Source organism: Phragmites australis, chromosome 6 (assembly GCF_958298935.1).
Source record: "Phragmites australis chromosome 6, lpPhrAust1.1, whole genome shotgun sequence".
In the NCBI taxonomy this organism is placed as follows: domain Eukaryota; kingdom Viridiplantae; phylum Streptophyta; class Magnoliopsida; order Poales; family Poaceae; genus Phragmites; species Phragmites australis.
Window position 1 is genome coordinate 34751304 of NC_084926.1, and position 27818 is coordinate 34779121.

The window sequence follows — 27818 nt, forward strand, 5'->3', positions numbered from 1 at the left end:
CTCGTGAGTGGCCGCTTGAGTGGATCGATCGAGTGAAGGCGCAGAGTGGGCTCGGGCAACAGAAGCCCGTGGGCTGCTTCAGGCTTGGGCCTGATCTACCGTGGTTGCTGAGGTCCCTCTTTTTTTTAGCCTAGAGGTAGTGCGCTTTAAGATGGAGAGATAATTCCCCATATGTCACTTAATATTAACTAAATTCTCGATTTACCATTAAAAACATCACGGTCTCTTCTATATCATTAATTTAGTTTTTTTATCCTTAAGTGTTATTGTCGTCATAATGGGGGTGACGGTAGTTGCACATAGGAGATAAAAAATTAAGTTTTTTCATTCCTTGTATGTCTTTATCATCACCTTCGTTATGAGGATGGTGGCATACAAGGAAAGAAAAAAAATAAGTGATGTATAAAAGGGATTATAATTTTTCAGTGATAAATTGAGAATGTCATTAATTTTGAGTGGTACACGAGAAATTATCTCTAAGATTTATACTTCAACTGAGCCGACGGTCGGAGATTTGGACCGGTGGGAGAGAGAGGTGGACAGCAATGATATATGTTTGGACATGTGGCGAGCTCTGATTGGCCCGGTGGGATGGGTGGGTGCAAAATGGATTTGAGATGTAAGCTTTAAACGCAATTTGCTCTCAAACGTATATACGTTTTTTAATCCGTTTGAACTACCTTGTTGTTTAGAATAACTAGCAACTATACACATGTTTTATATATGTAGAATCAATTCATGATATAACTATGTATGAAAGATAAATATTGAACGTCTAAGTATAAAAGGCAAATAACAAGAGATTAAATGTATATTTAGAATGTATGGAAGGCAAATATTAGACGTCTAGATATAGAAGACAATTAATGTGAGATTAAATGTATTTTTGGAAGGAGAAACAAGAATAATCTTTACATGATGATCATTTGATCAATTCAAGTGGACAGTAGAGATCGTTCAGTTCTGCCATAACTTGAGCATTTTGATAGAGTATATATACAACAAAATAAGATTTAATAAGAATATTTTCTTTTTGGATTTTTTAAATAAAATGTTGAACTTGGTTTTACAAAATGGTGAATCTAATCTTCCAAAATGTTGAGAAGCGTGAAGTTAGAAATCAGGAAATAATGAATCACTAATAAAGTTTAGAAAAAAACAAAATGAAAAAACTGAAAAAGAAAAAAAACAAAATGAAAAAACTACTACAGAACCCCATAAAATAGCCGCCACCTTCAGTGCCGGTTCAAAGAAACCGGTACTGAAAGTGGTATCAGTGCCGGTTCTAAAACTCCCGCCCGCGATCGAGGGCCTGGAGTTAAGAACCGGCACTGATAGCCTGCTACAGTATATATAGCCCATCTTCTTCCCCGTCTCAACCCAGAACAGAGCCGCTGCCGCCGCAGCCCAGTGTTACATCGCCTCATTACCATTTTTTTTGGCGATTCAAGGTTTTTTTTTTGTGTGGGAGCCTTCAAAATTTGGAGGAGTCAACTGTTTTAATGTTAGTGAGATCTATATTTCATTTTTGGATAGATTACTTGGTAGATTGCTCTAGGGTTGATGATGGATGGTGCTTGTTCCATGGTTATGGATTTAGAGATGTAGTTGAGATCTAATTTAGATAAAGTTTGCAACTTTGTCGTTGTTAGATGTATAGAGATGATCTAAATTTGATTCTTAGTTGGATTTTAGTTGCTAGATTTCTCTAGGTTTGAATTTAGGTGGTTGTTAGTTGGTGTTGAAATTTGAAATGAGCAAGAGCTCAAATATCCATATAAATTAGAGAAAGGTCGCAATTTTATCATTGTAGATGATTTAACGAGTTCCAACTTTGCAACTTGTTGAACCGTTATTGCCATTCAAAAATTGCAAAAATACAGCTAGAACTGTCATTCGAGTGGCATCCAAAGAATAAAAAATTAGGGAGGTATTTGCAAAATGTCTCTAAAATCTAGCTCTAATTTTCTAGTACGTGGATTGCGTATATTTTTAAAGTCATGAATTTTAATAATAATCCAGTAGATTTCCTCTGTTAATTAATCAACATAGTGAATTTAACATGTATAGTTAATAAAATACTGTGTTGTAGGGATGGCACGTCCACCCACGGGTCGTAATCAGACTCGGCAGCCTTTGGAAGGCGGGTCCCCCGACCCGGCCCAAGTACCGGAAGGAGATGGGCCCTCAAATAGGGACCAATCAGGATGCGAGGTAATTCGATGAATATGTTCTAGATTTTGAAATATTTAATGATTATAAGTCCAATGTGTTTAATTATAATGATTTGCAGATAGACCGGTCATGGATGTACAAGGAACGAGGGCCAGAGTTCATTGTTGGCATCGAGACTTTTTTGAGGGCTGCCGCGGCATACAAGAAGCCAAAAGGGAAGCATGACGAGCACTATATATGTTGTTCGTGTGTCGACTGCAAAAATGAGAAGCAGTTTTCAAACATAGAGCAGATCCGTGCACACTTGATTCGCAGGGGTTTCAAGCTAGCTACACCCGTTGGACTGAGCACGGTGAACTTGCAGATGTTGCGCGTGAAGGGCAACCAACAGTCGAAGGAGATGGAGTCAATGATCCGACGGCTAACGAAAACTTCGATATGTCGGCATTTGAAGATACTTTTGTCGAGAACGATGATTGGGACAGTTTTGTTAGCAACAATGAAGAAGGCACAGAACAAATGTTGCGCGATGGGGAGGGAGACTTCACCATTGAAAGACAATATCAAAAGTACCAGTGCATGATAGAGGACTCTAAAACACCAGTTTACCCGAACTGTAAAGATGAGCATAGCAAGTTGCATGTGGTGCTGACACTGATGTAAATGAAGGTTAGCAATGGTTGGGCCAATAAGGGTTTCAATGAATTGTTAGAATTCTTGAGGGAATTGCTTCCAGAGGGGAACGTGTTGCCCGAAAACACGTACCATGCCAAGCAGGTTATCTGCCCGTTGGGATTGGAAGTAGAGAAAATACATGCATGTGGAAACGACTGCATGTTGTTCCGCGGTGAGGATGCAGACTTGGAAGCGTGTCACGTTTGCAATGCACCACGGTACAAGAGCAACGTTGATGATATCGAGAGCGATGACGTAGGGGTGAAGAGAAAGAAGAAAAGACCCCCCCGTTAAGGTGGCTTGGTATTTCCCTATAGTCCCCCGTTTGAAGCGATTGTTTGCTAACAGAGCGAATACCGAGCTGATGCGATGGCACACCGAACAGCCCAAGAAACATGGAATGCTTAGACACCATGCTGATGGCATGCAATGGAGGAGATTCGATTCGAAATACAAGGAATTCAGAGATGAAGTGAGGAATATAAGGTTCGGGTTGAGCACGGATGGGATGAATCCTTTCGGCAACACGAGAAGTACTCATAGCACTTGGCCTGTGACTCTCTGTATCCACAACCTTCCACCTTGGATGTGCATGAAGCGGAAGTACCTTATGATGCCTTTGCTGATTAGTGGGCTGAATCAACCAGACAACGATATCGATGTGTACCTCAAACCATTGGTGGAAGATCTTCTTGTACTGTGGAAAGATGGCGTACGGGTATAGGATGAGTACAGACATGAGAATTTCACCCTACGCGCGATGCTGTTCGTGACAATTTCAGATTGGCCTGCTCTTGGTAACCTATCAGGGTACACTGTAAAAGGGTACAATGGATGTGTTCAGTGCTTGGAGGAAACGGAGGGGCGGTGGCTAAAAAACAGCCGGAAAATGATCTTCATGGGTCACCGTAGGTTCCTCCGTCCGGATCATCCATACCGCAAGAATAAAAGAGCTTTTGATGGGACAATGGAGCTTCGTCAAGCTCCGAAGATTCGTAGTGGAAAATAGGTATTTAAGATGGTTAGTACACTTACAGTTGTACTTGGAAAGGGGCCAGGCAGTACAAAAATGCAGGCTGGGCAAAATGCTCCCATGTGGAAAAAGATGTCAATATTTTGGTTGCTGCCTTATTGGAAGTATCTTATGGTCCGACACGCAATCGACGTCATGCACGTGGAGAAGAATGTGTTTGATAGCTTGATTGGTACCTTACTAGATATACCCGGCAAAACAAAAGATACACTAAATGCACGGCTGGACCTGGAAGAAATGAACCTCAGGAAGGACCTACACTACATACAATTAGACAATAGCAAAAAGAAACTTCCCACAGCTTGCTACACTATGAGCAAGGAAGAGAAGATCCGCCTGTGTGGTTGCTTGCGTGATGTCAAAGTTCCGACCGGTTACTCCTCCAATATCAGGAACTTTGTAAACATGAAAGATACGAAGTTAGTTGGCATGAAGTCTCATGATTGTCACGTGATGATGACGCAGATGCTTCCAGTTGCAATTTGAGGTATTCTGCCGGATAAGGTTCGAGACCCAATCATTAAGCTGTGTTCGTTCTTCAACGCAATTTCACAGAAGGTCATTGATCCGAACAAACTGGCAAAGCTGCAGGAAGACGTGGTCCATACTATATGTCAGTTTGAGATTATTTTCCCTCCGACATTTTTTGATATAATGCCCCATCTAATTGTTCACATTGTGGGTGAGATAAAGAGCCTTGGCCTAGTGTTTCTACATCAGATGTATCCTTTCGAAAGGTTCATGGGGGTTCTGAAGAAATATGTTCGTAACCGAGGTCGTCCGGAAGGTTGCATTGCCCAAGGGTGGAGTACGGAGGAGGTCATTGAGTTTTGCATTGACTATATGAAACTGAACGCGATTGGTATGCCTATATTTCGCTATGAGGGGAGGCTAAAGGGGAAAGGGATGATAGGTCATACTTCAATCCATATCAAAGATCGTGCTTCATTCACTCAAGCACATTTTGCAGTTCTGCAATAGGCAGTTGTAGTGATCCTGTATGTCAAAATGCATGTGAGCATGCTACACTCCACAAATCCAATGAAGTCAGATGACTGGATCGCAAAAGAGCACAGAGATAATTTCGGTAATTGGTTACGTCAACTCATGATGGGTAAGGATACCGACGATGCTCTGTTGGAACTGCTGGCAAATGGCCCATCAACTACGATTCGCACATTCCAAGCATACGAGATTAACGGCTATACATTTTATATGCGAGCACAAGACAACAAGAGCACTAACCAAAATAGCGGTGTCCGTACTGATGCCTGTGACCGCGCTGGCAACAGGGAGACCTACTATGGATTCATAGAGGAGATTTGGGAACTTGAATATGGCGAGTTGATGGTCCCTCTGTTTCGGTGCCAATGGGTCAGACTCACAGGGGGAGTCAAGGTCAACAAGTACGGTATGACTACCGTGGACCTCAAACTCGTCGGATACAGAGAACAACCATTCGTGCTTGTCAACGATGTTGCACAAGTCTTCTATGTAAAGGACCCGACCCAGCTAACAAGGAGGAGCGTCACGTGGTTCTTCAAGGAAAAAGAAAAATCGTCGGTGTTGAGAATGTTGTTGACGACGAAGACTGTGACAAATTCGAAGATCTGCCTCCTTTTGGAGAGAATGTCGAACTACCTCTCATTGATGACACTGCGGAAGCTACCTACATACGTCACGACCATAACGAAGCATTAATCGTTCAGTGGAAGCTGCTTTCATGTATTTGGTGAAATTTGTATAATATTTAGGTTAAGCTTTATTTTGTATCAAGGACATGTATGGGTGATGTAATAATATGCTTTAATTTATATCAAGTGCATATTGAATTTTTCTAGAATTATTTTTTAACATAAAACAAGTTAAAAAGTTTTTTAAAATTTATTTGCAATTTTCTAGAATTAAAACTAATTTTATATGCAACAAAGCACATTAAAGCATTTATTTTGTCAAACAAAGCACATTATAAGAATTATTTTGCTGGGAAAACTTCTATCAGTGCCGGTTCTATGTAGTAACCAACACTGATAGTTGAAGTATCAGTGCCGGTTCTATGTAGTAACCAACACCAATACGTCTCCTATATTTATCTCCAACACCTAGCCGCATCTTCGTTCCTCTATTCACCCTAGCGCTGCCTTCCTCGTTCGCTTCAGTCACTCGAGCCCCGACACGCTGCCGCCGCCTCCCGACGCCGATTTGTCCCCAAGCCCTCGCCGCCATCACCCCCCACGGAGGAGGAGCCGCCGCCGCCCTTGACGCCGACACCGAGGACCACCTCTCCTACTCGGTTTTGGTTTCGGTTAGCAACCCACCCACCCATTTCTTATCACGCCATTCCACCTCAGCATGATAACATTTGGCCATGTTGATTACCTAAATACATGTGAAAAATGTGTAGTTCAAATATACATATATGCTTTGTGGCTGTATAACTGCTATGCTAGGAGTTATGAGTGCCAATATGTCGTTGGTGTTAAATCCCAAAAGAAATAATGCAACATCGTTCAAGTTAGTGCTTTTGGATGCTCCTGTGGTGGAGCACTATTATGAACCTTGTAGTAAACTTGTTTAACTCAATGCCAATCAGTTGGTTAGCTGTTTGGAGATATTTTGCCCCTTTGATTTGAAAATTATTGAGCTCCAGAGAGTATCAATTCAAGTTGAGATGACAAGCACATAGTATGAGTGGTTGTATGGCCGTAGTGTTTACTACGAATTGGTTTATTTAGTTTATATTTATATTAGTCAGCTAATTCGTAGAGTTCATATTTGTATTAGGTAATTCTCCTCTTGTATATTCTTGTACATCTGTGACACCTATGCAAAAAAAAAAGCTTTTAGTTTTCCCCCTCTTTTTATTCATGTATATGAAGGATTTTAGGTCTCAGGTCTGAATGTATTATATGCACATTTATATTGATGTTACACTACCAAGTGGAAAGCATTAATCAAACGAAGTCATTCATCATTACCAAGTTTTTATTGGGACGTAGGAAGCAATGCAAATCAGTTTCATTTTCTGTTGAAGCACCAATCAGCTCTGTTATGTTGTCTAGCGCCCTAGCCTGTCGATTAGTGGCGACATTCTACAACACTTTAGTGATATGATTGGCAGGCACAATCAAGCTTCTGTGTTAGATAATAACTCTTTTTTTTGGAAAATGTAATGGTAGTATTTCTTACCTCATATTGTCCTTTATTGGACGGTGTTATTGGGGTCCACATATTTCTTCACCCAGTTAGATCCATATGTTTTATATCTCTATTTTTATATCTGTATTTTTTCTATACATTCTTGGGTGGCATGTAATCAAATAATTTTCATGTCTGATGGATTTAATTTGTCTACTAAATGTACCCACCTGAAATTTTGGCTCAAAAAATTTGGAGCCGCATTTTTGCATGGGAATTTTGAGGATTTGCCTCTTGTTCTTTGGCACTTAAGGAATTTCTACTTGGTATCTCACTGAATTCAAACTTGATATATCTATAGTCAGTTTTCTAGCAATTTGTGTTTTCTGCAACTGAAGGGGATGAGCATATCTTCAGAAAAGGGAATGGAAACACTGCAGTGTTGTACTAAAATCTTTACACTCTATGTGGTCTAATGTAAGATATATACAAGAGTTCCAATGTAAGATATATACAAGATTTCGGCCCGTTAGTTTTAGCATTGGAAGGGATTTTGGTGCATGCTGCATTGCTGCAAGTTGAGCCTGGTGTCTGTTAAGCTATGCGTAGTGAGTAACCTGCCTGATAATCAGCACTAACCCTAATGTGTCCTGAAGTTCAAGGACAGGGCAAGGTACAAAGTAGCAAAAAGGGTTTAAGCACCGGATTTTGATTTCAAACTTTTCGGTTCAAATGTTTGTTACGAATTGTATTTAGACCTACACTGGGAGTTCATTGATATAAGCATAAAGTCTTCTTAATTTGGTATGTCATATGTGTTTTCCTATCCATTTTGGATGGTTGTAGAACAATGACTGATGGTTGGGCGTGGACCATCGAAAAGATCGATGATATAGTTGTAGACCTAAGGAAGATGGCTAACGAAAGCTTCGATCCCTGTTCGTGCAAGTGCTCCATGGATGCGAACCGGCTTGTACTCCAAATTGAGGAGGTAGTGAGCAGGCTTCAGAAGTTATCCATTCAATCGGTCGAGGTGCTGAACCGTCAAGATGATGGCCACCTTGAGGGCGATGATGTAGATTCTAGCGTGGACCCGAACAACGTGGTTCCTTATGACTACGTTGAGGGCGATGATGTTGGCCACATTGAGGGCGATGAGTACTGGTGGTTGCCGAGTGATGATAGCGACGAGTAGTTTGAATGTATAATGCTTGTGTGGACCTGATTATTATGTGTTCTGTACTCTGCCCATGAACACTTGTATAACTGAAACTGATGTATGTTGTACTTATGGACCTGATCGATATGTTGTACTTTTGCATTTCTGTGTGTCTTATGCCCTTGCATTTTACGTTCCTTTCTCCTCATTTCTTCTATGTTCCAGTATAGCATTCGGTTTTAGATTATCTCTAAATCAAGTGCTTCTTGTGTCTAAAATGTTGATGTAGGAATGACACGTACGAAATCCAACCGCCGTGCACGGCCCCGTCCCGTCCCCTCTCTGATACAAGGTCCCTCAAGTTCGGCTCCAGCCTCAGTACATGATGAGCCTGCAAACATGGAGCCGGACCAGACATAGGACGGTAGCCCGAGGTTGTACTTGAACATGGAACAGTTTGAGTTGGAGACAGCCGCTGAGGCTGCGCAGGGCACGGCCGAAGGTGATGCACCAGAGGGTCAGATCGACCCTGATGCTGATGCTCCGGGTGGTGACGAGATGACTAGAGAAGAGAGGAGTGGACGAGGTCCCAGCAGGATGCCTGAGGGACGTTTCATCATCGCGGAGGTCAATGCAGTCGGGGAGCCCACGAGACCAAAAGTTATTCTGGGCCCGTACAAGACAGCAATCGGGTGTCTTATGAGGGACCATGTCGCAGTCACATACAGAACTTGGAGAGGCAGACGGGATGACGTGTGGGTGGTTCCCGAAAATATCAAGGATCTTATGTGGGGCAAGTTGTTGGCAAAGTTTGAGTTCCCTGAAGGATGCAGCATGGCCAAAGCGAAGAGTCGTGCCCTATCAACAATGTCCATCGCGTTCAAGAATTTCAAGGGTAAGCTGTGGAGAAATTATAGCTTGGTGGGCCGGACACCAAAATGGGACCATTATCTGATGGTTCAACCATTCTGGAACGATTTCATAGAGCACAAGCGTTCAGAGGAAGCACAAAGACTAAGCGAGATCAACAAAGCCAACTCCCAGAAGAACGTGTGCCCTCACAGAATTGGCTTGCGTGGGTACGTGAGGAAATACGATGAGTGGGATGAGATGGAAGAACAGGTAACCCGCAGTGGTGCCACACCTCAGACGGCTCCCTGGATTGAACGAGCGAAGCACTATCTGTACGTGAGAGGGGTGACCTTGGCGGCAGATGGCAGTCTGAACTTCAAAAGTGACAGAGAACAGGAAGTGATGCAGAGAATTGAAGATGCCCACACCCAGTCTTCCCAAGGCTCTTTCAGGCCGGATAGGGAGAACGACCAGTTAACCTTGGCACTAGGAACCAAGGAGCACCCAGGTCGCACCAGAGGCAAGGGTGTGGTGCCCTGGAAAGAGGGATTCCCAGAATCTGCCGAAAGTTATAGGAGTCGGAAGAGAAGGAGAGAAGAGTTGGAAGACCTGCTGGCTGTAGTGCGACAAGAACTTGTGCAAGAGCGTCAGATGACAGACGCCAAAATCAGAGAAATCAAAGAATCATTTCAACAAGGAATCAGGCAGCAGCAATACGAAGAAAATGTTGTGAGCCCTGGTGGTCGTCGGAGCAGCTGCGCGTCCGCGGGGTTTGGAGAAGAAGAATTAGCCCGTTTCCCTGTGGATGACATCACAGAAAGCAAGGTGTGCAAGCTTGTCGTTCCCACTATGAACATTACCATCACGGTGGCTATGGGGCAGGTCAACCAATGCGTCGAAGGGGCTCTCTTGAATGATCTCCCGATACCACGGGGATACGCTAAGGTCCACGTGGACTCCGTGCGAAAGCCGTACTGTAAGCTTGACATGGATTACCCCAGAGAGACGGGTTCCAAGAGGCTCGGATCAAACGTGGGTGGCTTCGTTTTGTGGCACAAGCGCTACATATTGTTTGAAGATGAGACAGACGAGTCGTCTGATACGGAGTTAGACCCAGCACACAGAAGAGATCCAACTCCTCCATGGTCGGCGCCAGTGCCACCGTCACCAGGAAGAGATCCAACTCCTCCACTGTCGCTGCCACTGCCACCGTCACCGAGAAGAGAGCCGACTCCTCCCCCCACGCAAGTCGCCAACAAGAGAGTCAACTCCTCCCCCTCCAAAGTCCGCAACAGTGCCACCAAGGGAGCCAACACCTCCCCCTCCGAAGTCAGCACCAGTGCCTCCAAGTGAGTCGACTCCTCCTCCTCCGAAGTCAGCAACACTGCCACCAAAATTGCCAACTCCTCCGAAGTTGACAACATGCTCTCAGTCTAAGAAGGTGGCAGCACCTGAGAAGTTGCCTTATGAAAGAACTGCAGAGGAAAACAGAGCGATAGTGAATGCCGAAGTCGAGAATTTTTTTAAAAAGCGAGAGCCTGAGAAGAAAAAACCACTCACTGAAGAAACAAAAAAGTTTCTCTTGACGCTGAGCAAACCTGCTGTGGCTAAGCGTCAATCAGACTACAAGCGTATCAAAGGAAAGAAATCCTTGAGGCAGGCTTCTATCGATCAGGTACGGGAAGAACAACAACTAGAAAGATTCCTTAAGGATGCTAATATGATAAGAGAGCAATTTTTTAACGAGTCCGTGGCACCCAAAGCAGCCAAGAGATGGCAATTTAAGCTGGGCGAACTATTGGTCGCGCCGGACGAGTGGGCTAAACTGACATATCAACTTCGGAAATTTCATGCGTGGTACATGAATGAGTCGAAGGAGGGTAGGGAAAGTTTCGAGGCCAGAGTCAAGGAACAAGATCTCCTCCACGGGGACGACAGTATTTTTATATTCTTCGAGGAAATGTATCGACTGTACCAGTATGATGCCCTCGACGTGTCTATCTTGAGTTGTTGGATTCTATAAGTGTCGTATACGTATAATTCATAATATACATTTCTGTACCATTGTATTGAATCTCTTAACTTATTCCGTGTGTAGAATAGAGGTACAAAGATGCAGGAAGGAGTGCATCATGCATGTGGGATTTATCGACCCATATCTTGTTAACCCGACAATGATGAAATCTACCGACCTAAAGAAAATCGAGGACTATGTATTGAAGTGTCTTCTGGAGCTATAATTGAAGAAATACATACTTTTACCTTACCATTGGGGGTACGTGTTTCTACTCTTTTTAGCAATACATCGTAAGAAATTAGGACCAACTAACCTATAGTGACCTATGTATAGTTTTCACTGGATACTTCTTGTCATCCAGTCAGATATTAGCAAGATCTTTATTTTCGACTCACAAAATAATCCAAAAGAAACCTACCAACCCGTCATTGACTTGCTACAAAGGTAAAAACCGACCATTTCGTTACTGCTCTTGTAATATTTGATTTGATTGAATATAAGTCTACTTACGGTAATAATCACACACATATAGAGTGTACCCGCGATACACCAAGAAGAGCGTTAGATACAGGCCATACACGAAAGAATGGACAGTCCAACATGGCTTTCCTTGTAGGAAGCAGGGTCCGGGCAATAATTTATGTGGTTTTTATGTAATGGAATTCATGCATAGCTTCAACACAGAGGATTCGATCCTGCCGGAAGATTCTGAGGTAGGCGGTATACACATTGATGACTAATTTTCAGGTTCGATACGCCAAAATCATATGTATTGATTTATTCAATTCTTCAAATTGCAGATCCTCGAGCTGTCCAAAGAACGTCTCATGGATCATGAAATCAACGCACTTCAAGAATAACTTGTCCGATGATGAAGAACCCGGGATGCTCGAACGACAAGACCAATCATGAATTGACCTTCGTGAAGGCAAGTCCTATTTCCTTCATCATATTGAACCTATATTTTTAAATAATCTACATGATCCACTAAAACTAGACTTATTATAGCATGAGCTATGTATCGCGTTTTCTTTAAACTGCTTATAGTAGTTAATCCTATCAACACTTGTCATGCCTTAAATGTCATCATCCAGAATACATATCACCCTAGAATTTATCTATTGTTATCTATATTAACAACGGGCGACGCCTTTATATCTAGCATGCTTAGGATGGAATACACCTCTTCGGAGATGTCGCTTTTAAAATACGTCTCTTCGAAGATATCGATTTATTGTTATCAATGTTAAACTCATATACCATGAATTCTTGATGGTTGTGAAACCCTTGATGTCGTGTGGGATATGGTGGGAGGTGTGTAAAAATGGGTGAAAACTGTTTTGGTGGAGGCAAGAGGGTTAGTCCTTTGAAAGTTGGAGGCTATCTCATACGTTGGGGGCTTGAGGTGATACTCAGTGCCAATGGAAGATGCTTGCCCCAGCCGTATAAGCACCGTATCTTGCATCGTCATGCTTAGCCACCCCGTGCAACCATACATCCTGAATGGGCAGGACTTGATTTTTCTTTCATCGGACCGAGTTGGGCACCATACTAGGAGGCCTGAGAGGCAACATTGAGCCAAGTGTCTTCAGATTCTACGCGAAGGAGTTTCCACCCCAGTCAAATCGGGGGTCTGCCGTCTATATGAGACCTGAAGCACTTGATGAATCACATAGAAAAGCCCGGTAGGAAAAATGATTGGAGTGTCTCGCTATGATTTGCTCCTCCGCCTGCAACCGATGGAGGCAGAGCATATCATATGGGTACAGTGTGCAACATCTGCAGAGTGTAAAACTATTCGAATAGCCGTGTCTGCAGTCATGGACATGCGATGGTATGGTCACGCTTGATTAGACTCTGGGTGCGTGTGTCTTGATGAGTGAGTGTGTGAACTAGATATCCGTGTAATGAGGTTACTGGCTCAATCCGTCAGGATCTGTGTGGTACTAGAGGTACACCAGATATGATAAAAGGGACCGCGGAGTGCGGTGTAGCCCCTCCTAGAACCGAAAAACTCTTAGATATAACTTGTTACTATTTTCTGGATTTAAAACTGTTTCTAAAGCTTTGTTACCAGGTTACCTTTTTTAAACTATTTCAAAAGCTTTGTTACTAGGCTACCTTGTCTTAAACTGTTTTAAAAGCTTTGTTACCAGGATAGTTTTGTTTCAAAAGGTTAACAGTAGAGAATATAACTAGATACCTGCATAAAACCTGTTTTACGCTTAAAACTATACCGTAAAGTCTTATCCTTGAAATATTCATTATGCATTTATCAACCCCTTGAAGTAGTATAGGACTTATTGAGTACCTTCCGTACTCAGTCTTGTTGCTTTTAGATTGTTGAGATGGAGATCAACATCAACCCAGTTGAAGTTAAAGAGAAGAAGTCTAAGGTCGTGTCCGCACCCAAGTTACCCATGGCATTGGGTTGCATCGTTCGTTTCGCTCCGCTATGCTGTAGGCTCTTCTGCTTGGTTGGTCTGCTGTAGATCCTTGTCCACCAGGCCATCTTTTGATCATTTTAGGTATTTATTTTACTTTATTTTATTCAAAGTATGTATTTAATTCATTCTGTTGAATTCTGTACATATCAGCTACTTGATCTAGGGATTAATACAGGATGCACAGGGGAACCCGAGCTCATGGTCCTGACATCAGTTATCGTTTTTGCCAGGTTTTCGAGCGTACGAGCGTGTCTCCTTTTGCTTTTAGTGTCGCAGTATTTTGGTGCTAATTTATACACTTGTTCATAGGTTGCCGCTTTGGGACGCAGCTAGTTCCCACTTTCATCGTCGGTGAAGGCAAGTGGATGTAACGGATGGCTACTCTTTAACTTGTTGTTTGGTTACCTCTATTTTTTTAATTGAAGAACTTACTAATAATTTATTAAATAAAATATGAGTGTGTTACTTACGTTTTGCCTTCTGAAGATTGAACGTTTTCCCTGGATCAGGTAAAGGAAGTAGGATAGGTTTTGTTTCTCACAATTGTTTATTTCTCTCGTATGCAAAGCATGACATATATACCTTTGTTGTAATTATCTCCTTCGATTATGCTTGAGCATGTTGCCGTAATATTTATTTTTTCGAAGTTTACTTGATTTATTGAATTAAGAAGCGAAGTAAGTGAGATTTATCGATTTGAAGTTGTTCATTTACTATAACATGCAATTCTTGAAGTATTACACATATCTTGGAAGTTATGTTGTTGGCTATATATAAAGCATGACATTTATATGCATCTCATGCATTGAAAGTTATGCCATTGTCTTATAGCTGCGACTGTACTAGTGCAACGACGTACGTTGCCTGTGGAGGGGTACGATACACACCTTTATGTTAACCGTGGAAAGGTAAGGGTCAGGAAGAGCATGATATATGCGCCCTGATTCATCCCGTCGCGGCATCGCCCGTCGCCTCGTCGGCCTGCTCCCCTACCATTGGATCCATCACCCTTAGCTTCCACCTCAACAGATCTGGCGCTCCAAACTCACCAGCATATCGGCGAGGGCTTTATATACTCGTATGTTTCTTCCATCGGTGTCCAAATCCAGCAGCACTGCTTCTTCATGCACGCAGGTCTGAATTTCTACCATCAATGTGCTCACCTACTACCGCTCCTTTTGAGTTTTGACTACAGGTCTGAATTTCTTTCCAGATTTCTCATATTCCCATCTAATTATATATTCCAATGATGTTTATCTGAAGCCCGGTTTATGATCGGGATCCTTTGCAGTAATGCATAAAGGCCGGCATGTGGACCCGGGCCCAGTGTTAGCTTCTATGAAGTAACTGCAGATGATCTGCGTCCCCGGTAAATATTATTATGTGCAGTATTTTACACATCCAATTGGATAGTGTCCTGAATCTACCAGCGATGAGATATTTAGGATTTGGAGTGTCCTGAATGATTTCCCATGATAAAAAATTGGATAGTTCTCATTCAGTTTATAATATGACAATACTCCTGGCTAGTATTTCTGGAATTGAACTAATGGTTTGCCATAGCAAAGCATGGGCATAGTTTTCTTAAAATTGTACACTAATTGTGTTACATCACATTGCTTTTTCCCTTAGAAAACTTCTGTAAATATCAAACTGAACACAGAGAAAGCTAGGCTTCACCAGACCCCATGATATTAGAGCTACATTGCAAATTGCTATTCTAGTCAGTATTCATTTCTCCTGCTTACAATTATGCATTTTTAATAGCTTGGGTAACAACTTGCAAATATGCTCAACTTTATTTCAGAGAGCTAGTACCAGGATGAATCATCTCATAGTGCTAGTACCAAGATGAACCCAATGCAATTGAAATATATCAAGGTGTGCCACTGCAGTAGGGAAAAGAGGTTGCAACCCAATGCAATTGAAACACATGCTATTTTACATATGCAGGTTGCCAATGTAGCACGGAATCATGTCGCAAGGTTAGTGATTTTACCTTTGTTAATTGGTATTTATCTAGGTAAAATGTATTATTTTCATTTCATTTGTCTATTTTTCTATCTCTATGTGTTTGTGTCGGAGGCATTCTAATTTTGATAGCACATCTTTAAATTAAAAACAAATGAAAATTTTAGTACGTAGTAATTAGTGCCCATTGCTTCATTCCTGGATCCGCCACTGGTGAGCTTGGCAATTGCCATTTGCCAAAGGATTCATCTGTTCGGTCCAGCCAGATGAGTAAATGACTACAGTTGTGCTTGTACAGATATCTATTTTTTTTAAAAAAATGAATCTTGTCATTGTTTAATATTTATAGTTATCGAATAAAACTTTAGCTATGTACATTCAATTTGAAAATGCTAAGTCCGTCACTAGGTAGTGGCCGTCAAGGGGGTGCACAAGGAAGGAGGGCCCTGCCGGCCACTGCGTACGTGGTGGCGACACTGACCGCGGCCTTCATCGTGCTCTCTAATCCGCCAGCACAGATATCAAAATCCAACTTGGGAATCCGACACGGATGTCAAAATCCAATTCGGACTCGAGGTGTTCGTTTGGAAATTTTTTTTGATAAGTGTCTAAATAACTGATACCTACGCAATTAGGCAACCCAGCCGCCCACAAGAATCGTCAGAGTGATGAGGAGGTCGTAAGTCCGGCCGCACATCCTTCCAAAGTTACCTTGGCGGCCTGCGTACATCTCTATGATGTAGAGGCTTTGGTGGTTTAATTATTACCGGCCTTTTCGTCGCTACCAACGCGCATGTCTCGCGTCGCCGGCCGTGTATATGACTATATGTCCACGGCAGCTTCGCCGCAAGTGGCAAGCCGTGGCCGGGTCGCATACGCTTCCAAGCTCTCTCTCTCTCTCTCTCTCTCTCTCTCTCTCTCTCTCTCTCTCTCTCTCTCTCTCTCTCTCTCTCTCTCTCTCTCTCCCCGAGTCAAGCTAGAGCAAAAAGAGCAAGCATGGGCATGCAGGGCGGCGGCACTGCCCGTGTGGGTGCGGTGGCCAAGCAGCAGCCCTCGTCGACGCCTTTCTTCTCACAGTCAGTAGCGACCGAGCTGCAGCTCGAGGCCCTGACGAGGAGGTGGTGGCTATCAAGGGGGTGCGCGACGAGGAGGGTCCTGCCGGCCGTCTGCGTGGCGGCGGCGCTAGCCGCGGCCTTCGTCGTGCTCTCCGCCGGCGGGGGCTCGCCCAACGGGATGCCGGCCTCCCTCTTCTTCGACGACGCACAAGGTACGCACGCGCGCGCGGTACAAACCACACAGTGCACTTCGTCGTCGTTGCTACCTAGCAAATCTAATATACCGACACCTCGAAATTACTAAAACGAGACACTATATGTGCCAACTATATACCAGTCTCGGTTGCTGCCGGCCGATAATCTAATATACCAAGAAATTGGAAATTACTTGTCCATGTCTATATATATTTTTTCTCCTCCAAATGTTCCATTCGTGTAATTTTGTATATGAACGTGTCCGTACGTTACAACAAAAATATAAATATTATACGTTGTAACATCAAACATAAACTCAAAATATGGAGACGTGGATGCGTTATAGGACCGTCGTCAAATGAATATATCAAGAACGATGTTATAGTTTGATTTCAGCTGAGATCTGAAAAAAGAGGATGAGATTATCCGTTAATTTTTCTTCAAATTTATTTATTTATTTTTTATTAGTAAAACGAGTTATATATCCGTAGCCGATAACAAGATAGGTTAATGGGTCTTATATCCATAGCCGGTAATAAGATGGAGAGGTTGAAAGACAAGGTTGGATGTTAAAAATGAGTAAATTATTCAGATTTTAGGGGTTTTTGTTAGATGAGATGAGAGTAGGAAAAGAGATGATGCAAGAATCAATTCATAATTTATATAGTAGAGATTATATATTTAAGATATAATATGTAGCTATGGGAGTGTAATTGCGATGGATGGGCTACGCTACAAATCTACAAGCTATGCAACAAATTACCCTAGTAGGAATAGTAGCTGGGTGGATACCGTTCGGGACATGGTCCGTCGAGCGGTGCCATACGTACTTGATAAGCTCACCCGGCCGCGTCGACGGTGGAGCCGCGGCCGGGAGGACACGCGCACGCCTATTTCCTACTCTTTCGGAGAGAATTCTGCGTTTGGCCCTTCTACTTTGCGTTTGGTCTAATATTGACGCTTTAGAACCTGTTGCTTTACAACATATACTTCGAAACAAGTGCAACTTTCAAGTGCTTCTTCTGAACATATCATATGCACCTCGATCAGCGATCCTTAGCCTATTATATATTGTGGTAGCCTCAAGATTCAAGCATATCTTCTATGCGACACTTGAGCCTCCAACTCTATACCTGTAGCTAGCAGCGGACATAGGCTAGTGGATGAGGCAAGACGGCACTACAAAATTGGATGAAGGCGACAAGCGAATCGGCCGGCCAGTGCGGCAATGTTACGTCAAAGACGTACAGTGCTAAGAACACGACACTTGCTATAAAAAGATGGAAGAGGATGAGCATGGGTGATTTGGTGTTCGGAGTTCAGTGTTGAGATATCTTAATATTGATGAAAGCTGATGAATACATTTCATTGTAGATAGTGTCCGGAGTTCAGTAATGAGATGTCTTAATATCCACAAAAGTTGATGAATAAACTTCACTGCAAATAGTCATAGCTCCATCCCTGTATAAGTGGAACCCTAAACTGATGTCACAAGCAACTCACGGACTCGGTTGGCAAGTCCATAATTCCTAAATTGATGAAGTACACGAGATGGAGCTCAAAAGCCAATCACAAAGTACATTTTTGAGTGTCTTGAAACCGCAAATGATAAATATTATGAATGGATAGCCTTACAATAAACTGATATAGTAGTTCTTTAAACACGCAAATATAGAAAAATTTACTTGTTCGAAACATCATAAAGATTCTAGCTAGTTAAGCCCCTGAGTATGTAACTTCTAATTTTTCTAAACGTGTGATCACAATCAGGTTCGGAAGACATACCTCCATCAAACCTCACCGCCGAGCATCTCCTCGACGGCCTTCTCACCGCTGAATTCAGCTACCGGTCGTGCCGGAGCCGGTACGAGTTCGCCGGCTACCACAAGAAATCGTCGCACAAGCCATCCCCCTACCTCATCGCCAAGCTCCGGAAGCAAGAAGCGCTCCAGAAGCGGTGCGGCCCCGGCACGGCTGCGCACAAGAAGGCGCTCCAGCGGCTCGAGTCCGGCGAGGGCGCTGCTGCCGATGTCGAGGAGGATAACTGCCGTTACCTCGTCAATATCACATTCCGCGGCCTTGGCAACCGGATACTCGCCATCACGTCGGCCTTCCTCTACGCCGTTCTAACCGAGCGCGTCCTCCTCGTCGACGGGGGCAAGGTCGTAGCCGATCTCTTCTGCGAGCCCTTCCCGGGCGCGACGTGGCTTCTGCCGCCCGCTGGCCAGCGCTCCCCGCTCAGGCACCTCGATGACTACGGCATGAAATCCAAGGAGAGCCTGGGGAACATGCTGCAGAGCGGCGCCGTCGTCGCGTCCGCAGACGGGAACGTGTCGTGGTCGGCCCCGCGGCCACCGCCGTACGTGTACCTCCACCTCGCAGGCGGGTACGGCTTCCACGACAAGCTCTTCTACTGCGGTGCGCAACAGAATCTCCTCCGCGGCGTTCCGTGGCTGCTCATGCGGACGGACAGCTACCTCGTGCCGGGGCTCTTCCTCACACCACCGTTCCTCGGCGAGCTCGAGGCCATGTTCCCGGAGAAGGACGCTACGTTCTACTACCTCGGCCGGTACCTCTTCCACCCGACCAACGCCGTCTGGCACGCAGTCACGAGCTACTACCGCTCCAACCTCGCCGGTGCCGACCGGCGCGTCGGCATACAGATAAGGGTGTTCCAGGAGAAGCAGCCGCCGCAGCAAATCCTGGATCAGCTCCTTTCCTGCGTCCGCGACGAGAAGTTCCTTCCGGAGATCGCAGCAACCAACAACACGTGTCCCATGCCGTCCTGGTCACGTCGCTGAGCTCGTGGTACTCCGACAGGATCCTGGGCGAGTACGGTGACAGGGTCACCGGCGGGGTGCATCAACCGAGCCACGAGGGGCGACAGCGGTCGGGCGACCCGGCGCACGACATGAGGGCGCTGAGCGAGATGTACCTGCTCAGCATGTGCGACGTGCTCGTCACCAGCGGCTTCTCCACCTTCGGATACGTCGCGCAGGGGCTCGGCGGGCTGCACCCTTGGGTCATGGCGAGGGTTCCCTCGTGGGACAAGTGGACAGAGGGTCAGGCTGCGCCAGATCCACCGTGCCAGCGCGCACTCTCCGTCGAGCCGTGCTTCCACTCGCCGTCGTACTACGACTGCGCGGCGAGAAGGGACGTGGACCTGGACAAGGTGGTGCCGTACATCCGGCGCTGCTTGGACGTCAGCTGGGGCATAAAGCTTGTCAATGAAAGCAGCAGCCAGTGGTAACATTTGCCTGATATGGATGGCAGTAGACTGACATGTAATTTGGCTCAACGAGACGTGCAAACAAGAAACCAGGGGTAGAAGAAACACCCAGATAGCTTCAGTTGGCAGGGGAAAACTGTAGAAGCATATACAATAAAGTTTTAACTTAATTTGGAACTGTATTCTGATCTGTATTCACTTTGTTTGTTTATTGAACTTAATTTGGAACTACTTCTGTTCTTCTGATCAGAAGTGAGATCACTTGTTTCTTAGCTCATCGGCACACGTAATAGCTACTCAACAACGAGAGCTCCATAGTTAAGAAGCAACAACAAATCAACACCAGATGGTTTTCACAGCTGCCAACTGCTAGTACCATGCAGTACAGAGACATCGTGGATGTGGCATTAAACCAAAATTCGTGATCAAAAGTTCACATATGTGCAATGTGCATACAAAAAAATCGAAATTATGCACCTAATTTTACAATCACAAATTCCAATCGACGATTATCTTCAGACCTAACCCCATACTGAGGGAAAAAGAATCCGCAGTTGGAAACAACACCCAAATCGGGAAAAACCAAACCCACCTGGCGCGGACGCACGGTGGCAGGCGCAAGCACGGCCGGCGGTATCCCTCGCCCGGCCGCCCACGCCCGGGCGACGCCACGACGCGGCCTGCCGACGTTGTTCGCCGAGAGAGTTCGAGGCGCCGGCCCCGTCAAGCGGCAGGAAGTGGGGTGCCTGAGCTAGGTTTGTGGGCGCCCGTGAATGGCCGCTTGAGTGGATCGATCGATTGAAGGCGCAGAGTGGGGTCGGGCAACAGAAGCCCGTGGGCTGCTTCAGGCTTGGCCTGATCGACCGTGGCTGCTGAGGTCCCTCTTTTGTTTAGCCTCAAGGTAGCGCCTTAACCTGCAGAGATAATTCCATGTCACTGAATACGAATGAAATTCTCGACTTACTACTTAGAAAAATCATAATTCATTCTATGCTACTAATTTAAGTGTCATTATCGTCGTAACAGTGGTGACGGCAGTAGCACATAGGAGATGAAAAATTAAGTTTTTTCATCCCTCTTGTCATGGTGACATACAGGAGAAAGAAAAAAACAAGTGATAGCATGAAATGGATTATGATTTTTTTATGACAAATTAAGAATTTCATTAATATTAGTGATACACGGGAAATTATCTCTAAGATTTATGCTTAAACTGAGCCAACGGCGGAGATTTGCACGAGTGTGAGAGATATGTGGACAATAATGATGTATGTTTGGACATGTGGCCAGCTCTGGTTGGCCTGGTGGGATGGGTGGGTGCAAAATGGATTTGAGATGTAAGCTTTAAACGCACTTTGATCTCAAACCGTAAATACGTTTTTGAATCCATTTGAACTACCGTGTTGTTTAGAATAATTAGTAGCTACACATGTGTTTCATATACGTGTAATCTATCTAAGATATATCAATGTATAAAAATCAAATATTAGATGTCTAGATATGAAAAGTAAATAATAAGAGATTGAATGTATTTTAGAATATATGGAAGACAAATATTATATATCTAGATATGAAATATTAATATGATATTAAATGTATTTTTGGAAGGAGAAATGGGAAAAATCTTTACACGATGACCGTTTGATCAAATTGAATAGATGGTGGAGATCGTTCAGTTCTGCCATAATTCGTGTATTTTATAGGATTATATATATATAAATAAGATCTAATAACAATATTTCTCTTTTTGGATTTTTTAAATAAAATATTGAACTAGTTTTTCTAAAATGTTGAAGTAGGTTTTACAAAATGTTGAATCTAATCCAAAATGTTGAGAAGCATGAAGTTAGAAATCAGAAAATAATGAATCACTAAAGTTTAGAAAAAAAACAAAACGAAAAAACTGAAAAAGAAAAACTTACCTTTTTTGCGAAAGGGGAATTATATTAAAAGTAGCACAGTACATCCCCAGTTACATAAAGGACCTTAACAAAAAGCAAAATTACAAAGAAGCCCTTGAAGGTTCTGTTCACCTTCTTTGTTCTCGGATTCCTTCTGTTGCAAAGAAGCAACCAAACCAAATCCTCTTGCTTCATCGATAGGGGACTCCAAACCTTGGTAAAGCTGCAACATCCAACGCCCTAGCACTCCATCCAAGATGCATCTAAAACGATGAAAGCAAATTGGCCATCTCCCAACCGATAGAAACAAAGGAAGCAAACCAGTGTCACCACACCAAGCGGGACTTGAGTGAAAGCACCTAGAGAACTCATCCACCATCATCAGTAGCACCACTAACAAAGAGGAAAGAAAACCCACAGAAGGGGATGAATGAAACTCCCTCCCTTTCGCAAAAAGGAGGTAAACTAACCTCTAAGCTGCCGACCTAGTGATGAAGACGCTAGTGATGCTGTCGTCTCCTTCACCAGCTCTGCCTTGGAGGGCCAAAAACGTCAGTGGACACCACATCGTCGCCAGAAACCCTACTCTAGTAACCTAGTAAGCTAACTAGTAGAACTAGCTAAACTACCTAGTGATCTACGAGGCAGCCACCGATGACCGGGCCACCCTCTTGTAACCCTTTTGTTGCTAGGCCCAAAGCACTAGGCGGACCAAGGTTGGTGGGCCTTGGTGGGTGTCAGAGGGTGAACTCCTAAAGCAAGGATTCAGAGGGATCCCCTTTGAGATTCGGCCGGGGGGATGATTCTAAATCTGTTTTGCGGGTGAAATAAATAAGCGTAAATGCGATGGCAGGTGGGATGAAATGATCGGATGCAGAATGCAGTAAATGCACTGGAGGTTTTTAGACAGGTTGGGCCGCACTGAGCGTAATACCCTACTCCTGTGTGGATGCTATAAATGCACTGAGAATGTCTCTCAGGGATGTTACTGGTTACAAGAATATTTATCTATCCTAGAGCTTCGGGCTCCTTGTTCTTCGGTGATCTCAGCTTCTGTGCTTGTACTGGACCTGTCTTCTTCCTCGGCTTCCTCCTTGTCCGAGAGTCTATCCAAGAGTGTTCTCTCTGCTACTTGTCTCAGAGTCCTTCTTTCTGTGTCGACTAGTCCTTCCTTAAATACTTCGCCGGCGGATCCTGGGGGTAAGTTCATAAGCCAAGAACGGGCAGAGCCCCTCAAGGCTGCATGGAAATAATTGGCCATCACCTTTTCACTACCGCCAGCCGCTTGGACAGCGGTGGTGTAGATTTGGAGGAACTCGACGGGGTCGATGGACCTGTCGTACTTCTCCAGCAGTTCTGGCCGGAACTTGGTGGGCCATCTGACCCGGCGGAGCTCGCTGGTGAAGGCGCGGCATCCTGTGCCGTACCCTGCTGCGTTGACAGCGCCCTTGGGCGGTGAACGCTGGTGAGCCGGGGAGCCCTGGCGGTCATGGGTCGGCATGGAGGAGGCCTGGTCCTCAGCTTCGGCCTCATGCCGGGACTCCCGTTGGCGCTTGAGGGTAATACGCGCGTCTTCAACGGCCCTCCGCTCGTTAAGGTGCAAGCGGAGGTCCTGAGCTCCGGTAGTGGCCAGGGGGGGCGGCACTCCGCTTGGAGGCCCCCCGGCCGGTTCAGCCGCCACCTGATGATGGACCGGCCTTGGTTGCGCCGCAGTGGGAGGTAGCCCGGGAGCTTTCGGCCAACACCTGGCGGTGAGCCGTGCCCAGCAAGGCGGCCACCTCCTGGAGCCAGCGGCCTTCTGGGGTTTCCCTCGCCGCCTGGATTGGCGGGTGCCTGAGGAGAGCTTGCGCCGCAAGCAGCGCACTCCTAGGATTGGCATCTCCGAAGGCGAGCCTGTGCCGCAACGGTGTCCAGCACTGTCCAGACGTGGACCTCGCGGCAGGAGTTTCTGTCGCTTGCTGAGGGTTAGGCGGTGTGCTTGCAACGGCGGCGGTGGCCCTACTAGGCCCGGCGCCATGGTCCCCATGAGACGGGAGCGCCGTGCGGGCGGACTGTGGCTGCTGCTGAGGAACAGCAGCGACTGGGGCCTCCTGCGCCAGGGGCTCCATTTCCTCACTGGAGCTGGAGCCGGTACGTCGGAGACGAGGACCACCTGCCATTTTTTCTGCAGGAAAACAAAACAAATTCAGGGATGCAACCCCCTACCTGGCGCGCCAGCTGTCGGAGGGTGAACTCCTAAAGCAGGGATCTGGAGGGACCCCCTTTGAGATTCGGCCGGTGGGATGATTCTGAATCTATTTTGCGGGTGAAATAAATGGGCGTAAATGCGATAGCAGGTGGAATGGAATGATCGGATGCAGAATGCAGTAAATGCACTGGAGGTTTTTAGACAGGTTTGGGCTGCACTGAGCGTAATACCCTACTCCTGTGTGGATGCTATAGATGCACTGAGAATGTCTCTCAGGGATGTTGCTGGTTACAAGAATATTTGTCTATCCTAGAGCTTCGGGCTCCTTGTTCTTCGGTGATCTCAGCTTCTGTGCTTGTACTGGACCTGTCTTCTTCCTCGGCTTCCTCCTTGTCCGAGAGTCTATCCAAGAGTGTTCTCTCTGCTACTTGTCTCAGAGTCCTTCTTTCTGTGTCGACCAGCCCTTCCTTAAATACTTCGCCAACGGTAGCATGCCCAGAAAGGGAGGGCACGAGCTCCAAGGTGCCATAAATGGAATGCAACCATCATGGGCTGCTGCGTGAAGTGAGGGGGGGGGGTTGAAAACGCGCCCCCGTCTGGTCTCGTTCGTCATGGTGTCGTTCTGCAATAGGCGCCGTGGAGAGGGCCCACCGGGCAGCCACTAAACGGCCCGGCGTGCCCGCTCGGTCTTGTACGCCTGACACAGCAGGGCGGTAGGCGGGGTGCCTTGGGCCTCATGATGTTATCCTGAGGCGCACCGGATAACGCGGGATGGGACCCGTGCATTAAATGTCCCCACGCCTCCCTGCCAGGCCGTGGCAGGGACTGACACCGAGCGTGGCAGGAGCAGTTGGAAGTGACAGGCCACACGCCCTCTTAAATGCTGCATCGGGCCTTTCATTGGTTGACACCTCATCGCTGGACCTCTGTGGGGGCCACCGGCGAAGGACTTCTTAGGCCGTCGGGGAACCGAGTGCTCGGGGGGTCACTGTTCACTGCCCCGAGCACTGTCTCCCGGATATGCCCTTTCTTGGTCCTCGAGGAACCGAGTGCTCGGGGGCCACTGTTCATGGTCCCGAGCACTCTCTCCCAGAATTGACTGTTCAGGTCCTCGGGGAACCGAGTGCTCGGGGGCCGCTGTTCACGGCCCTGAGCACTCTCTCCCGGAACTAACTTCCTTGGGTCCTCGGGGTACTCGGGTGCTCGGGGGCCACTGTTCGCAGCTCCGAGCACACCCTTCCTGGTACTCGGCTTTTCTGGTCATCGGGGGACTCGAGTGCTCGGGGGCCACTATTCATGGCCCCGAGCACTCTCTTCCCGACACTTGGTCTTCTCAGATCATCGGGGAACTCGGGTACTCGGGGACCACTGTTCATGGCCCCGAGCACCCTCTCCCGGGACTTAGTCTTCTCATACCTCGCGGAGATGATCCTCGCAGGAGGGCACCATGTGGCAAACTGCTGATCTGGCCTCGGGACTCGGGGACCCCTGGTTCCTGTATCACCGACAGTGGGCTGCTCTATTCTGTAGCTAGGGGTAGCGTGCCTTGTGTATAGGATGTCCCTGAGGTAGGGATCTCAGTGTACAAAACTCTTATAAGTAGCGTGGCCCATCAACTCAATAGTTGTAGGTCGAGCCAGTATTAGCCCACTAACCATTGAGTAAAGTCTGAGAAAAAAGGCCACAATTAGCCAAGTTCATTTTTTTCGTGGGCTACAGCATGTTTTGACATGCCATATGTAGCATCTAGGCCCCTAGGTAAGTGGTAAGTGTTTTGGTGATTAATGACAACCGTATCATTGTGACTAATGCGTTTGTTTTGAAGGGAATCAATTTTTTTAGTTCACAATGATTGAATGGATTTTCTTGGTCCCTCATGGAATTCTATTGGTTGATCAAAAGGATATTTGCATCAAGACTAAGGATCTTCTAGTTCTAAGTGTCACAAGGTGATGAAGGACACTTAGAGTAGACATAGGTCTCTTTTCGTCTTTTTGACTGTGCTATAAAGGGGGCTAAGTGTTATAGCTTGACCTAGTTGAGTCTAGACATAGTTGAATGCACACTTGCAAAAATCTAGCACTATGTAGCTAATTGAAGTTCATGGGTGAGAAGTTGAGAAGTTAGAACTCAAAGTCGATTGAATTGGATGAGTTCCAGAAAATTTGTTCTCATCGGATTATCCGGTGTGAGAAGGTTTAAACTCACTGGACTATTTTTCCTCTCAGTGAAGGGTTCAAATGACCTCACCGGATTGTCCGGTGATTGGAGGAATTCTGCACTGGAGCATTTAATAGAAGAGTCATTTTTCAGAGAAAATCTGAGTTGAATTGACCGGATTATCCGTGATCAGAAGGACGCATACACCGGACTATTTAACAAAAGCATTGGTTTTCTGAAGAAAATTTAAGTTGAACTGACCGGATTGTCCGGTGACGTAAAGGAAGTTGTCACCGAACTATTTAATAGTGACTTTGTATTTATGGGGAAATGATTTATATGTCACTGGATTGTCTGGTGATACTATGTGAAGGAACACCGGGCCATTTTGCAACGGCTACTGACAGATGGCAGACAACACGTGAAGAAAAGTAATCTCACCGGATTGTCCGGTGATGACAGAGGCGTGTGCACCGGACCATCTGGTGTTCACAGAAAATGTGAGTGGTTTGGTAACAGCTAGATTTGGACCTCTAGCCTATATATACCCCCTCATTTGACTTCATACGTCTCTCTTTTGAACCCATAAGTATTCATACACAGTTGGTGTCATTTAGAAGTAAGGGAGAGCACTTGAGGTGATTTGCAAGTTCTTAATTGAAGATTAAGGACTTCATTAGTGCTTCAAGAGTAGTGAGTGTGCATCTAGCTGTTTTTTAGGTTTGATAGGGGTCAAGTGAACCAGTTAACTTATTACTCTTGGTGGTCGGCAACACCTAGCCGGTTGTGGAGATTAGAGGTGTTCTCCGTGAGCTCTTGGAGGTCTTGTAGGAGCCTCGGGAAGCTCGTGTATTTGGTTTGATGCCCGCCAATTTGGAGTTGGAGAAGTGGCAATCACTAGTGAGCACTTGAGTCTTAGTGACTCAAGGGGGAGCGACATCCTTGTGTGGATGCTCCAACGAGGATTAGTGGAGAGTGCCAACTCTTCGAAACCTCGGGAAAAACTCGGTGTCCTCTTTCCCTACTCTTGTTACATTCTGCATTTTGCTTCTAGCATTTACTTCATGTAAGTTTCAATTCCGCACTTTTCTTATGTTCTATATGCTTGCATGTTTGTTCTTATCATTCTAGCTTGCTAGGCCGTCTAGTTGCTTTTATTCATTCTAGACTAAGGTTGGTCTTTGTTCTAGAATGCGGTAGTTGGTTTAAGTTTTTTTAGTGCCCTATTTACCCCCCCCCCCTCTAGGGCCATTAGATCCTTTCACCATAGACCAGTTTTGCCAGTTATGCAGGCCAGAATGACTTTTTCTTTAATTTTGAACCATCTGCTGTTTGAAACTGAGATTTGAACTTCAGATGCAAAATCATTTTTTTTATACAGAGAGCATTTTTAAGTGATTAGTAGAAGTTATACAAATTAGATGTTCCAGTGTGTGCATTGGATAATGCACATCGGAATTTCCAATAACCATTGGAAGGTTCATCGGAGTAACTCACAGAGCCATTGTTGGTAAAGGTCAAAGTTGGCATACACACAAGATGTTTCAGTTTTAGCATTCAAACCTCACCGGTGAGTGTTACCATATAGTAACCGCTAGTTTCTAAAGACCGGGGACTTCTACA

At 45.3% G+C, this 27818-nt stretch overlaps 1 pseudogene; it reads left to right on the forward strand.

Moving 5' to 3' along the window:
- The first annotated feature begins 16481 nt into the window (after positions 1–16481).
- On the forward strand, positions 16482–20366 carry LOC133920600 (galactoside 2-alpha-L-fucosyltransferase-like; annotated as a pseudogene).
- The last annotated feature ends 7452 nt before the right edge of the window (positions 20367–27818 follow it).